Consider the following 15,797-nt stretch of genomic DNA (forward strand, 5'->3'; position numbering starts at 1 on the left):
TTTCACTCGGGATATTTGACGCTCCAAGTTTCTAGATTCTAGAATGTTTTCTGTGCGGCAATTCAGCTTCGATGGGATTATTGTTTACAGTAAGTTGCGGTTTTAATTGATACTTTTTACTGGACTGAGATCTGCCACCGAACGTTACTTCAAAAAACTTGTTTCTAAAACATCCATGCCCGATGTAGTAGCCTATGTAATACATTGACTACTCTATCTAATACACATGAACGGTAGGGAAACAAACTCTACCCCCACCTTTAAAGGAGAGGGACAAATAATGTATGAACCTGGTCCCAGAATGAACATAACATATAAAATCTATGTCATTTTAAACGTAATAAATACACCATATTGCTCAGAAGTTGTGGACAAAAGATATGGTTATTTATAACTACGGTAAAATTATTGTTACCTATGTATAGTTGCATAGATCATTGGATGTACATACATACATTATGTAAGTACTTATATATATATATATATCTTTAGCCCGGGAATTTTGTATATACAAACTCTATAAAATATAATCGTAAACCTGCGGTGTATACATGCGGCGCAAGAGTACAAAATATTCCGATACACATAACATAGAGAGATATTGGTGAAGCTTATATAGAGTAAAAAAAAACAAACAAATCTAGGAACCTGTACACTACAAGAATAATAACCTCTTGAAGGCTGCAACAGAAAAAAGTTGTATATCCAGGAAATATGTAGGTATTTACTGTACCGACCTTCTGTTACTTTTAATGAATGGAAAGTACCGGTTAAGAAACAAGTGAGGTACAGAGAGATATGTCAGGAAATATAAGGGTAAAGTGGCTTAATGAGATTGTTTCAGCTCTCAAAAGGCGAATGTTTTGACTTAAATACCAGTCTTGGACAGACATCTTGTATCATTAACTCTAGGTATCATTTTATATTTCATCATTGTATTGAAATTTATTAATAAAGACTTCAAGGGACAGCTATGAATTTGATAATTATTTAACAATTTTCCTTTTAATTTATTTACCTTAAAAATTTCCGAAACCCTACATGATATTATTTATGTAATTTATTGTTAGCAAAAGCGTAATCAACATCACGACTCTACATATCATAAAAATAAAACGTGTTTCGCATTTTCATGAATCGAGTCTATTAAACACGTTAACTGTGTAATATTTGCGGATATATTTAATTCGCAGTATCCTCAAATGTGTGTACCCATCTTAGCGGTTATTGCGAAAATAGACACCTTATTTCAACACGTCCCATGTTAGCACATCAACTAACCAACTATTTTAAAATGCCCGCTGCATAACGGAAACATCGAACAGAATCAACGCATTTCGTTGTGGTCGTGTTAACTTGTAAGTCGCATCAAAGTAAGAACAGAAATAAGAACCTGACCAGAACCAACCAATGCCGGCTAAGCCACTGTCCGTATCGAACGTGGCGTAACCGACTTTGTATTCACATAATATTTTCAAACAAAAACTTTATTGAATTTAAATTAGAAAGTGTAGTGTTTACGCGCGATTTTACGCGCCATTTTGGTGGAAGTGTCAATTTCAAATTTCGAGTGAGTGTTATCTGTGGCTAACCTTTGGAATTCTCGGATTCTTGTAAGTTTTTTTTTTATTTCTCTAAGGGTAACGGCACGCAGGTGCAAGCATTGTGGATGATTAATGTAACAAATGCCTACCGATAATTCCGTCTTCGGATATTTTACATAATAGACACGTATGAAATGAAAATAGCTTGTGTGTATTACATTGTTTGCGGAAAAAGTAAAAGCTTGTATGGTCAAAATAATATGGCCAGTGTTATGCGTAAATGTTAACGCGCCGTTGTAAGAAATCAAGGTTGCGTGGAGAAAGTGACCCAGCTTCGAGTAGAGTTGTGGAGTAAGGAAAACGACTTATCGGAGAGGTTTATTTGTCGTAGGTGCTAAGTTTTGGTTGAAATATAAAAGTTTGTTGCGTGATTAATTTGAGTGTGGTTCAACATACTTATTTTATTTTCCTATTACTTACCTACTATAACACTATATTTTAGGACATGGTTGTGTTTTCCATGCTTTTGTATTTGTATAGGTATACACAACATAAAAAGCATGTGGTAACCACCTGGTTACCATGCGTTTCAGCTGTGGGGGCTTCCATGAATTAGGTTTTTGGACCCTCCCTTTCCTCTTGATGAGACGTTGGCGCATTTTGTTCAACCCCCTCTCTATCAGATTTCTCCACATGCGTATTTTTAATATAAATAAGTTAATTAGCTTGTTTGAATAAGAGTGATTAAAAAAATTACGTGTCGTACCTAACACATAACACCCTCTCTATCATACGCGACAGTTCGCTACTCTTTCTATAAGCGTTATGATAATTTATTTTTTGTTTCTCGAGTACTAAGTAACTACTAAACAATAACCTACTAACTAGAATACTAATTTAACTAGAATAATAATTTAATTAGAAAACTACTAACTAGAATAAAATAATGAGGGAACGTGCTCTTATATCTATTGCACAGGATTCGACTTATTAGAGTGTCTAACTTTGTTACATTATAATAATGTTTAGACAAATGTTAACTTTATATTTAGGTTGAATTTTGTAATAAATAATAATTAGATATTATTAATTGTACCAAGCTTGACTGGAATTTTAATTGCGAAATAATCATGATCTTTCGAGTCCTGAAAAAAAAATCGATTTAAAATTTTTGAGTTTTCAAATCTTTTTGGCTAGTTTGTTTTTGCAAATACGAGGGTCAAACTGAAAATTCTCACAAAATCAATAAACTGAATGTTGCTGTGGAATGAGCATCCTTGTGCGGTGTTTCCGGGACGATACGACATGGGTACCTTCAAATATCCTCAAAGTCCTCAAAGGTCGGCAATGCTCCTGTGATTCCTTTGGTGTTTAAGAGTATTTTAACTGAAACTGGCAATTAACATAGACAATATTTAAAAAGCTATAAAGTATAACATTTGAAACTGGAACTCTTTAGTATATTTTTTTTAACGGACTGTCATTCGTTTTGTCATTGCGACATACCTATTTTGTATTGGGACATGATTGCATGTGTAAGTCACCATGGATTTAAGCCGATTGGTACACGACCATTTGTTTTCCGGAAGTTATTGACAAATTTCGTAAATATAACAAAAAACGCTGTATCATCCTGCACCACAATGTTCGCCATGCTCTTCACAGACTTTTAATGTAAAAAACATAGAATTCCTATCTTAATCAATTAAGAAGTAACGCGGTCAACGATCTACATAACTAGAAGTGGCTATCGAAGAGTATAAAAAACATGTTTTCGAGGTCACCATGGAGGATTGGCTTAAATGTTTCCTTTAAGATAGAATATTTTAAGACACAATTAATTCATTTTGAATATTCATAGTATTTATTCTGTTTCATTCCGGCAACCGTAACGGCGCCCCACGTATACCTAGGATGTCAATAAATTTGAAATCGTCGGATCAGACATCTTATTCTAAAAATTTCAGTATTCTAGCATCACACAGCCAAAAGCTATAAACGGTTTGAAAATACGAGGAACCACGGAAGAACGGCCGTCACAGATGTTAATAATTGATATTAATTTCAACTTGATACTTAACACACGTTTTGTAACCACACGTGGCAACTAGGCAGAGGCCTTATAACTATAAAAAAAAATAAAAACGCCCGATCCGATATTAAACGCAAAAACCGGTTTATTAATTGGTCCATTGGTTTGTGCGTTATGATGCCTCAAATGTCACGCCAAACACTCTTATATTTTGCGCCGGAGATCAATATAGTAATCCAAGGACTAAAGATATTCCGATTGAGAATCAACGTTGGGTTAAAGCGACAAAGGGTCTTGGTACTCTTCCAGTCCAAATAATTCTCTTTTATTTGAACCAAACCTATTTCTATGGCGATATTGGTTGTGACTTTTTGGGTATTAGACCATATATGGATAGTTATTTTTTAAGTCAATATCTTGCCAGTAACTTTGTGAGCTACGGCCACGTGCGCTGTCAATTAAATAAACTGGACTTTCACGAAATTATTTACGACTTTGGTAAACATAGTTGTGTTAGTAATTTTAAAGTTAGAATATTATTGATATTCTCAAAACATATAATATTCTCATAATAATAATATTCTTGAAAGTTATAAAAAGGTTTTAGTTGAAAATATCTACCTACATTATTCTACAAATTTATTTTATTCATCGCTCATTATATAAAATTAATATTAATGTACCTACTTAGTTATGTCCATGAATACTTACTTGGAAAATTAAGAATTAATGTACTTAAATGATTTTAAACTTATACACTTTCTCTATTTGAATACAAATTATATACAGTTGTTATAATTTTTCTATTTATTTAAAAACAAATATGTACCTTTATGCTATCCTGATTGCATTAATTGTCCTGAACAGTGCCTGGTTCCTGAACCTATTAACTATTGAATAACAATTTCAATTTTACAAATTCTTGGTATGTGTTACACGCCAAATACAAATCTCCAAGAATTCAGGTGTAATATTCTTATTTCAATTATCTAAAAATCAAAACTTTGGTACAAATCAATGGAACCGTTTCAGATTAAATAAAAAAATAACAAATTAAGTCTGGTATTGACGTATATAATAAATAACTATACTCCCAATCGACTACTAAAAGTTCGTCAAAAATTTTCCAAGCGGTGTCGTATATATGTATAGATTAACATTATGTACAGATAACATTAAACCATTCATCAAAATTAACACCTTATTTCGTGGCAGTAATGTTCAAAGTCTATTGTACACGATTATTAGAAGCAGCAACACTACGTCACGCGATATATAGTTCTATACTTTCATTGTCATTTGTAGAAGTCATTTTTCAAAACAAAACCATGATTTTCTAACCCTTCGTTTACACCAAGAAATAAGCCAAAAACTTGTTTTATACAAAACTTGTATAATACTTTTCAACTCATAATTATTTGTTTTTATCATGTATTGCAATAGCTCGAAACATTCTTGCGTTCACATATGGATCTGAGACATGTTTGATACAGTCTGATACATTGACGGCGTTCACACCAACATAAAACATACATGTTTTTGACAAGTATTGTTAATTTTATTGAAGTTTATGTATAATACTTATTTAAAACAAGTTTTATACTCTATCCATGCTTGGTGGATAAAGTTTTAAACATTTACCGGACAGACCGCTTTTTTTTAGTGGAAATGAAGAAGATAAGTGGAGTGGTCAAAGACTTATGTCTTTGACCACTCCACTTATCTTATTACTACTTAGCTTATTACTTATTACTTAGCTTATGCTTTATTAGCAATATTTATCTCGGCTTATATTAGGATATTCTTTCGATACTTTTATAATCGTCTCGCGAGCATGAGTAATAATGCATTAACTACATTTTGCCTTTGATATACGATGCATATACAAAGAAGAATATGAGTCAACAGTGGCTAGAAATCTCAAATACACAGCTAACAAAAAAAGCGCGTACGCCTTCCTTAAAGGCCGGCAACGCTCATGTGATTCCTCTGGTGTTGCAAGAGAATGTGGGCGGCGGTGACCACGTATCAATAGGTGACCCGTTCGTACGCTCTTTTGTCCTCCTTTTCCATAAAAAAAATAATTGCTCTGCTGGAGTGATGGCATCTCGATACGGTGAATTCTGCTAAGAAAAAGTATGGTGCAACTTTTTAAAGCAAATTCTCCAAATTTACTGGTCTCTTTCTAACAAAATTTCTGAATCCACTTCTGTCTTCTATTCTTAAATCATTCAATAAGGAACGATAGGCCCCTTCTTGCTGTCGTCTCCACAAAAATGATCACTACCAGTACTTTTATAGTTTTCTTGAATTTCCTTCATTCTGTGTGATGTACAAGTATACTGCACACATGAAGCAAAGTTCCGCAAGACCTTCACTTTCTATTGTCTGTACCATGTCTTAAACAAGTATAGCTACAATCCTACAACAAGTTTAAAACATGAGATCATATACATGTAGACAACTAGTCGGTGACAAACAATTTCCTCAGACAAGTTTCATACAAATATTGTCTCCGATAAGTTTTATGTTCTTGTATTTAGAAAACATTGCATACAACTTGTATTTGTAATTTGCATGATACTTGTCAAATACGTGTTGTATAATACCTTGGTGTAAACGAGGGTTAACAATACGTGAAAATTGACGAAAACGCGGACTGTAGTTCGAGCATTTTTAATTTGATTCTTTTTTTCCGTGGCGGCGCGACTATTGGCCGTCGTACCAGCCAGTCTTTATTCAAACAATGTTTGCATTCGATTTTTTTGGTGCTGAACAGCGCTTAAGAGCGCTGAACTGAAGATGTTCTAAATTCAAAAAGCGCGCGGCAATGATAATTGTGGCACACTTAGAAATTAGATTAGAGTATTAAAAACTTATTACTGCCCGCTAAACGTTTCTCATAGAAAACCCCACCTTTGGGTGTAATTAAAGGCGAACCATGTCGTCCTTTTTGAATAGATGGGATCAAAACAAATTAATTGTTCCATACTAAGTAGTTTGTAAAACTTAATACCTTAGCAATATTTTGCGGCAATAATTTTTACAGAGGATATAACTGCGCGACGCTCAAAGGCGCTTTAAATATACTTCCCGCTCGGTCACACAGAGTACGAGCATTTTTTAATTCGCCAACTAACGTTTAATTATTTGAGTATTTATGACATATCCACACAGGAAACAACGATACAGGCAGTTAAAGCCTACAGCGTGTCATGATAGGATTCGAAAACAAAATACAAAAGAGATTATATTTACCAGTCGGAGGCTCCTTTGCACAGGATGGCGGTTGTATGTAGTATATTTAGTTTTCCTCTGAAGTTTTGTTAATGTGTGACTCCAATATTAAGCTCCTTCTTCTAAGCTAAACTCTTAAGAAAATATTTTAGGAGCCGGAATTATTATTTTTACTAATACTGCTTATTGATTTAAGGTTATTTAAAAATAATTTCGTTATAAGAACAAGTTTGTGTATTTATTCTAGAAATGTTTCTTGTGCGTTGTTTCAGCTAAGCGTAAAAATTAAACAGACATAATTTATTAATCAAATTATACACATATCAACGTTGTATTTATAAATTCGTATTTCTTGTTTTTACAAATTACGAAATCATTATTAATGAGTGATCTGTTCTTATCATATCGTATAGCACTAATTTTTTAGTATATACTTTAAACTGGCCATAAATACTATGACAATTAAAAGTAAACAAAATATTTCATTTGAATTTGGAATATGTCATTTTTTTAAGATTGTTCACTGAGTTTTCTCATTTTGGCGCCAATACATTGTAAAATATTTTGCGATATTAAAATGGAGAGGGATTAAGAGAACCGAATCGCTGTGATTGCATTACTTTGTGTAGACAGGTATGGAGCCAAATGCAATTTATAAAACTCTCCGTATGCTTGGTATTAGTAAAATGTTTGTGTACCGGGATATTAATAGGTACAATGAGACCTCCTCTGTTTGTGACATAAAAAGATCTGGCCGTCCACGTAGTGTTCGTACTAAAAAGGTGGTCAAATCAGTAAGGGAAATAATCAAAACTATACTATCATAATAATAATAAGATATACAAAATGTAATGTTTTTAAAGTGATAATGACAGCTAAGCGACTATAAAAACAAATTTCAAAATTTTCATAATTGTATCAAAGATCTAACTGAACTAGTGGTGAAGCCGGAAGGCAGGTACTGTGACTCCTTATTACAAATATTAATTCCAGCTGTGTATGGGCTTATTGGAACTGTCATCAGAGGAACTATTTCAAAAAAACGGATACATGGAATAAGCTGGAGGAGGCATATACCCTCAGTGGGGTTCCAATAACATAACTTTTATATGTATTTTATATTATATGCGTAGTGTTAAGATTATATTATTATGTATTTGAACGTTGTTTGGAATTAATAAAAGGCTTATTATTATTATTATATCCGCGTTACAATAAAACAACTTATTCCTTAATTTTAAATACGTTTCAATACTTCTGCGAATCGATCGCCCAAGCTCTGGTAAAAGTTAACAGTTACGTTATTAATTCCGTTAAAGTAATAACAACAACATGCAAAACAATTTTATGCCCAGTGGATACTAACACCGTATTAATTATACTCATTGAAACTGATTTTATATGTGCATATTACATAAAGCTATTGTGTTGGATGAAGTTAATTAGATTTACAATTTGAAAACGGAGAGAATAATAAAAACAGATGATAATCTATATATATAAAAATGAATTGCTGTTGGCTTGGCTAATTTTGGTCTTGAATTATTTGTGGAAGTCCAGGGAAGGTTTAAAAGGTGAATAAATATGAAAATGCTCAGAATTAAATAAAAACAACAATTTTGTTTTTCCTTTGATGTGTCCCCCGTCCGTCGTTCAGAAATCAAATAGAAAGAATAGTTTAAAATGAATAACTAATAAGATTTTTTATATCTTTCTAACTTTCTCAGGTAAAAGATAAATCTAATTTATGCTAACTATGGTTGGTAGATTAACAACAGTTGTTAAATATCTATCAGATTATTTTTATGTAGACTGATAGACTGATAAGTCATAAGTTTGAGAGTGACATTGAAGTAGGTACATAAGCTTAGAATGCAACGAGTTCGTGCAAATCAAACAGCCATAATATTGTCATTCGAGCTGACAAAAACCTGTCGGTGAACACACAAGGAGGTTTAATTCACCCACCATTGACGAAGTGGCTGTTGTCATTGTGGGAGAAAATTTACAATCTAAAGCAATTATTCCAATATTTGTTTTGTATGGACATATTTTTTATTTCTGACAAATTCATAAAATTTTATTCTGTTTATTATATACAGAACAACGTCTGTCTATAAAACATTACATTGTTTATTTGTTTTTAATAGAGTGTGGTAGATTTCCCACAAGAGACAAAATGCAGTATGTAATTAGCTTAATTACTTAAATAATTTTAATGTCATAAAATGGGAATGTAATAAATGAAGCTTTACTCTTATAATTAGAAAACAAATGACTTTCTGGTTTTAGTCAAATGATTATTTTCAGACGATCAATATGAGTTTTTGTACTTATATTTGTTTCAACGGCTGAACGGAAATAGATACAAAGTATTGTTACCTACATAAACGTGTTTTTACAATAACATTTCGTAAAACTTTTTATCCCGGTAAGAGTAAGTTAAAGCATTGATGGCGCAAAGGTTTTATGCCATTGCTTCAAATCCGGGAGTCAGTTAGGAAAAACAATGATGAAACCTGCACACACCTGCGGAGAAATAAAAAGATTGTGCATGAAGTTGACAATTTCGTACTGGGCATAAAAAGGGTTTTGAACCGCTCGATTTCACCGGAAAAGAATACACAGCCACCCAAGATTAGGAAAAGTCATAGTTTAAATATATCGGTGACGGCATGAGTAGATGACGGCATGACTGAACAACAGGTTCAGCAGAATCTTCATCATCAGAATCTGAAAGTAATACTGAACTTATCGATAAGAGACGCAAAAATATTGTTTGTCCTCAAAAAACAGAAAACAAACTTTGTTTTTACATCAAAGTTTTATGTATTCCTAGGACCGTATCTTTACAATAAACTAAACGCTATAGCAAACATTAATCCCTTTAATTATATTAATTGTAAGAAAGCTCATCATGAAGCACTTCAAAATATGTCCTATAAAGATACACAAAATTACTAATAGTGTTAAAATAAACATTATCTGTATTTGTATTAGTTAATAGTCATTACATTGAAGACATTGTTTACTTGTATGCATAAACTGTAGATTAATTCATACTTGGAATTTTTTAGTTTCAATATCAGCTCTATACGCCTGAAACACAGGATTACCTAGTTCAGGCACAGTGTTAACTAGCTTTTAAGTAAGACTTTAGTATTATTATTTTTATCTTTTATTTTAATAATGTTAATAAATAAATTAAAAAATTAAAATTAAAATCAGTCGCCTGTTTCAAAATAGATAATTCTTGTATACCAAAAACTATCATGTCAATGTAATTGCCACTCCATTTTACATCAACATAATTACAGCTTCAACATTTTACAGTTTTAATATAATCTGTGATATATTCAAACAAAGAGTTAAACATTTATTTAAGAAAACTAACAATTTATGAACTAATGTAATAATTAGAATGAAAATGTAAAGATACCTAAATATTTTATTATAAATAAAAGAAGAGTCCGCGATGACAGGACACTTGCTTATCTATAGTTATATAATAGATAGAAGATCGATTTTTAATTAAAACAGCAAAACAAAACGAATCAGTATTACGAGTTGACGCCGGTGCTAACGCGTTTATTCCGGCACTCTTATTCTAAAGGCGTAGTCCCTGACTCATGGAAGTCAGCCCTTGTCCATCCGATCCAAAAAAAAGGAGACAGTTCGGATCCGGCAAACTACAGGCCTATTGCTATTACCTCCCTGCTCTCCAAAATCATGGAGAGCATAATTAGCCGTCAGCTCTTAGTATATCTAGAGGGTCACCAGTTGATCAACGATCGACAATACGGGTTTCGCCATGGTCGGTCGGCAGGTGATCTTCTGGTATACCTAACACATAGATGGGCAGCGGCTATTGAAAGCAAGGGGGAAGGCCTGTCAGTTAGCCTGGATATAGCAAAGGCCTTTGATCGTGTATGGCACAAGGCGCTCCTCTCCAAACTTCCATCATTTGGGCTTCCCGAGAGCTTGTGCAAGTGGACCTCCAGCTTCCTCACTGGGCGCAGCATACAGGTCGTTGTCGACGGATATTGCTCGAACCCGAAGCCCGTGAATGCTGGAGTGCCCCAAGGCTGTGTGCTGTCTCCCACGCTGTTTCACCTCCAACATTCATTGCTATGCAGACGACAGCACTGGTAATGCCGTATACACTGGCCATGCAGGTCTCTCTCGGGAAATCGTCGACCAGTGCCGGGAGAAACTTGTGTCTTCTATCGAGTCCTCTCTTGAGAAGGTCGCGGAATGGGGAAAATTGAACTTTGTCCAATTTAACCCCCAGAAGACTCAAGTTTGCGCGTTTACCACTAAAAAACCCCATTTGTCGTATCACCGCTCTTCGACAACACTTCCCTCGAAGCCTCGCCTAGTATCGGAATACTGGGTCTCGAAATCTCGAGCGATTGCCAATTTCGTGGTCATCTGGAAGGCAAAGCCAAATTGGCTTCAAAGAAACTGGGCGTCATTAATAGAGCACGGCAATACTTCAAGCCGGCCCACATTCTAGCGCTCTACAAAGCGCAGGTCCGGCCACACATGGAGTATTGCTGTCATCTCTGGTCTGGCGCACCCCAGTATCAGCTCGATCCATTTGACCGCGTGCAACGCAGAGCAGCTTGAATTGTCGGGGACACAGTGCTCTGTGAACGACTAGATCACTTGGCGTTGCACTTCATTGTGTGTCTTCTACCGCATTTATCACGGGGAGTGTTCCGAAGAGCTGTTTAACCTGATTCCTGCCGCCGAATTCCACCTTCGCACGACACGCCACAAGTTAGGATATCATCCTCACCATCTGGATGTGTGGCGGTCCTCCACAGTGCGGTTTTCAAGGAACTTTCTTCCACGTACTACAAAGCTGTGGAATGAGCTTCCTTGTGCGGTGTTTCCGGGACGATACGACATGGGTACCTTCAAAAAAAGCGCGTACACCTTTCTTAAAGGCCGGCAACGCTCCTGTGATTCCTCTGGTGTTGCAAGAGATTGTAGGCGGCGGTGATCACTTAACAACAGGACCCGTACGCTCGTTTGTCCTCCTATTCCATAAAAAAAAAAACCAAACATACACTGGCCTTCAAAAGTAAGTATCACACATTTAAAATTGGGATAACCTTTTAAGTTCACAAGATATACTTTCGAAATAAAAAGGACTCCAAAGAGAATTTAATTTTGTACATAAAAACTTTATAGTCGGTAAACGTCTTTTAAGAATTGGCTGAAAAAAAACTTCAAAAACAAAACTATTCCTTTTTCAAAGTGGACGTTTCCGAATTACAATTTTACCATTCACATTTTTCTTTCTGTTTTAAATTTTTTTCAAGATCGATGGGTCTTGCTTTAAAAATTTATGCTAAAAAGTACATAACATTTATTTATAATGCCTCTTTCACTTGAAGAATGTGCTAGGATCATGGCTTTTCTGGAACTAGGCATCAGTATGCGTCGCACTGCAAGAATGGTGGGTGTGACGGTACGAACGGTCCAGAAGGTAAAGCGAAGGTACGAAGAGACTGGACACCATCTGAGGAGTCCTTGTAATGGCAGACCCAGGTGTACCAGTGCCCGAGAAGATCGTTATATTATTTCCACTGTGTTAAGAAATCGCCACCAAAATGCAGTTGAAGTCCAGCAACAGCTACTTCAGACCCGGAGGGACTACATTAGTGACAGTACAGTGAGAAGAACACTTGCTGAAGCAAATTTGAAACCCCGAAGACCAGCGAGTGGCCCAAAACTCGAGCGACAGCATCGAGTAGCGAGACTGCGATACGCCCGTGAACACATGCAGTGGGATGAAGAAGAATGGTCAAGAATTTTGTTTGCAGATGAGTCTCGATTCTCCCTTTACACTTCTGATGGAAGGCGAAGTGTTTACAGGCGACCTGGTGAGCGATACCTTCAAGCCTGCATCTCAGAAAGAGTCATATGTACATGTATGGGCTGGCATATCTTCAGAAGGTCGCACAGAGCTAGTAGCCATAGAAAATGGCACCCTCACTGGGCAAAGATATGCTCAAGTGATTCTCAATGAGTATGCAGATGCTGATGCATGATAATGCTTGGCCACACACGGCTCATATCGTACAAGAGTATATTCAGGAGGTCGGTATCAGCGTGATGGCTTGGCCATCAAGAAGTCCTGATCTCAACCCGATTGAACACGCCTGGGATGAGCTTGGGAGGCTAGTCAGAAATCGCAGACCACCACCTACTACCCTCAGGGCACTAAAGCAGGCCCTGGTAGAAGAATGGGAGAATATTCCCCAACATCGGCTCCGAAACCTAGTGTTCAGTTGCCAAACCGGCTCGAAGCTGTAATCAGAACTCGAGGAGGCAATACCAGTTATTAAAAATTAAATAACATGTAATACATTTTATTTAATTACATTTTAGTTGAACTTTTTTACACTAAACTAAAAATGTCTACTTTCATTGTTTTATTTTTTTTAAGTTATAAATGTTACTAATGTATAATTTTAGTTTCTAATTAAAGCCTATAAAATTTGCAACAAAACGTTTTTAATCTTAAATCTCTACCTTCTATAGTTAAGAAAAAAATTTAATTTGAAAAGTGTGATACTTACTTTTGCAGGCCAGTGTATTAAGCAATAACATAAGCATTGCATCTGTAGATGTCTATGTTATATCTCCTCTCCTAATTATTCTTATAATGTCTTTAATTATCACGGTTACTAACAGTATATTTCAATCGGTAATCTCGGGTTTTTAATTTTTTGTGTTCGGTTATATATTATTTTTGTTAGGTAAGCTAAATATCAAAAATTACTTTTAAATGTCATTGTTTTCTGTAGTGCTGCAAGATTAATATTTAATATTATGTTTATGACATAATTATGAGTTTTTAATAAAAAGCAATGAAACAGCCACACAAGTTTACGATGTTAGCGAACAAAAGAAATCGATCGAAGATTTGTTCGTAGATTGAGGTAATCATAAATAAAGATATTGAATAAACAAGAGATATGATTTTGGACCATTAATGTTAAATCCTCAGCATCAAGACCAAACATGTTAAAAGTTACTAGACGTTCTTTCACAATATTGTCCACAGTTAGATTCCTCCTCCTACCTTCCCCCTCTGCGTTAGTCACAGAAGCACAGGCTATCTGTCTGTGTGTTGTTTCTCAATAATTTCGGTAAACAGAGCGGCCGCGTGTAGCGTGCCAGTTAAAACAGGCTTCGGTTATGCAAGCGGCGTATAATATCGCCGGCCTTTCACTTACTTTTTACTTGATGTAGCCCATCCGGACCTGGCCAACTTGTGGGTTATCGGCTCCTGTAGAGGTTACTAGTTTAATATCCGAATATCAGCTAGCATTCGATGAATATATGGTGATTAGAAGAACCTTATTGACGAGCTCTCTCTTGAGCTATTGATAAGTTGAAGTACGGTCACAAAGCGGAAATAATTTCGATCATTGATCCATTAGTACCAGTCCCTGTTGATAATGTAAAATAACTTGATGTTACTCATTGAAAACTTTTTATTTTGTGGGTATTCAAGAAGACTGGGTTGTCACTCGCGGCAGTGTAACGATCGTTCGGGTAATAGGGTTGGAGTCGTTTAAGGGTTACACTCGGTTGGCATATTTGTACTTGATGGGTATTAAAAACCTCACTTTGATGATGTTTTCACATCTGTCGTGGGCTCTTACCGCACACACAACTTTTTATAACTCTCCACCTATCCTCAGTCACGACAGGATCAATCATCAAACACAAACTTGGCTCTAAGATTATGGCCAGTCAAGTTATGACAGACAAACACACAAATTATGGTCAGTCAGGAAAATGACCTGTTCTAACCGACACACCAACATTAATTTCTTACAAGATCTGTAAGAGCAATGGTTACGTTTCCTGTGATAGATAACATTTAAAAAAATCCTGCCCATTTCTGTTATTCTTAAAGGACTGTTTACACTTTGATAATTCTGAAGAAAATTATTTAAGTTTTGTTAAAATAACATGATTTTAAAAAAGGAATTTAAATTTGTTTTGATACAAATAACTTAAATATAAAACTTATTTTTTCTTAACATTAACACAAAGCTGAATACGTAGGTCACACTAAAAGTTTTGCGTAACTTAAAAAAAACAATAAAACATTATGTTTATTGCTTTTCAAAATACTCTCCTTTACATTTTAAACATTTTTTCATGCGGTTGAACTATTTTATCAAAACATGAGGACCACAGATCTGAAGGCATGTTTTCTACGTGCTGATTGAACGCTATCGCTGCCTTTTCGGAATTGGTAAAAGTGAAACCTCTCACCAAATCTTTGATTTTGGGGAAAATACAGAAAGAACAAATCGGGGCTATGTGCAGGATGGGTGACGAGTTGTACTTTTTCGGAAGTTGAAAATGACTTAGTTTTGTTGGCCATGTGTGAAGAAGCGATGTCATGATGTAAGAGAACGCGCCTTTTTGGTTGTCTTTCGCGAACTTTTCTTAACACCCTGGGTAAACAAATGGTAGAATACCACTCGGCATTAACACTCTTTTGATCTTCAAGTCGAATTATGTAGATGGGATCCCGTAGCTGAGAAAAAAAATGAGATCGTTTTTTTACTAATGTCAAACACCCATTCACAAGATTGCTAAGATTGCTGTTTTTTTTTCGAGTTCAAAACAATAAATCCACGTTTCGTCTCCTGTGATAATGTCATAAAGAGCATTAGAATGTCCGTGGTCGAACTTCATTAGTGAGCATAGCATCTGTGAGCACCATTCCACGCGAGTCCGCTTCTGCTCCGCTGTCAGTTCATGAGGGATCCAACGACAATAAAGTTTCCGAACTTTCAATTCTTTGTGTAAAATTTTTTGAAATATGGCTCATACTAATCCCCAATAGTCCTCGAATTGTCTCATAGCTAATACGCGGGTTCTTCAATTAGCCGCTTAACAGTAGCCACATTATTTTCGTTGACGGCAGTTGAAGGCCGCCCCGC

The 15,797-nt window shown here is 35.3% G+C and overlaps 1 protein-coding gene across 1 annotated transcript in view; it reads left to right on the forward strand.

The window, feature by feature from the left end:
• Positions 1 to 1,441: 1,441 nt before the first annotated feature.
• Positions 1,442 to 15,797, forward strand: part of LOC126972287 (ABC transporter G family member 23) — a 119,060-nt gene continuing 104,704 nt past the window's right edge. Inside the window, exon 1 of the mRNA XM_050818934.1 lies at positions 1,442 to 1,613. The gene's annotated coding sequence lies outside the window, so the exon portion shown is untranslated. The remainder of the gene's footprint in view (positions 1,614 to 15,797) is intronic.

The sequence above is a fragment of the Leptidea sinapis genome, chromosome 26 (assembly GCF_905404315.1).
Source record: "Leptidea sinapis chromosome 26, ilLepSina1.1, whole genome shotgun sequence".
Classification (NCBI taxonomy): domain Eukaryota; kingdom Metazoa; phylum Arthropoda; class Insecta; order Lepidoptera; family Pieridae; genus Leptidea; species Leptidea sinapis.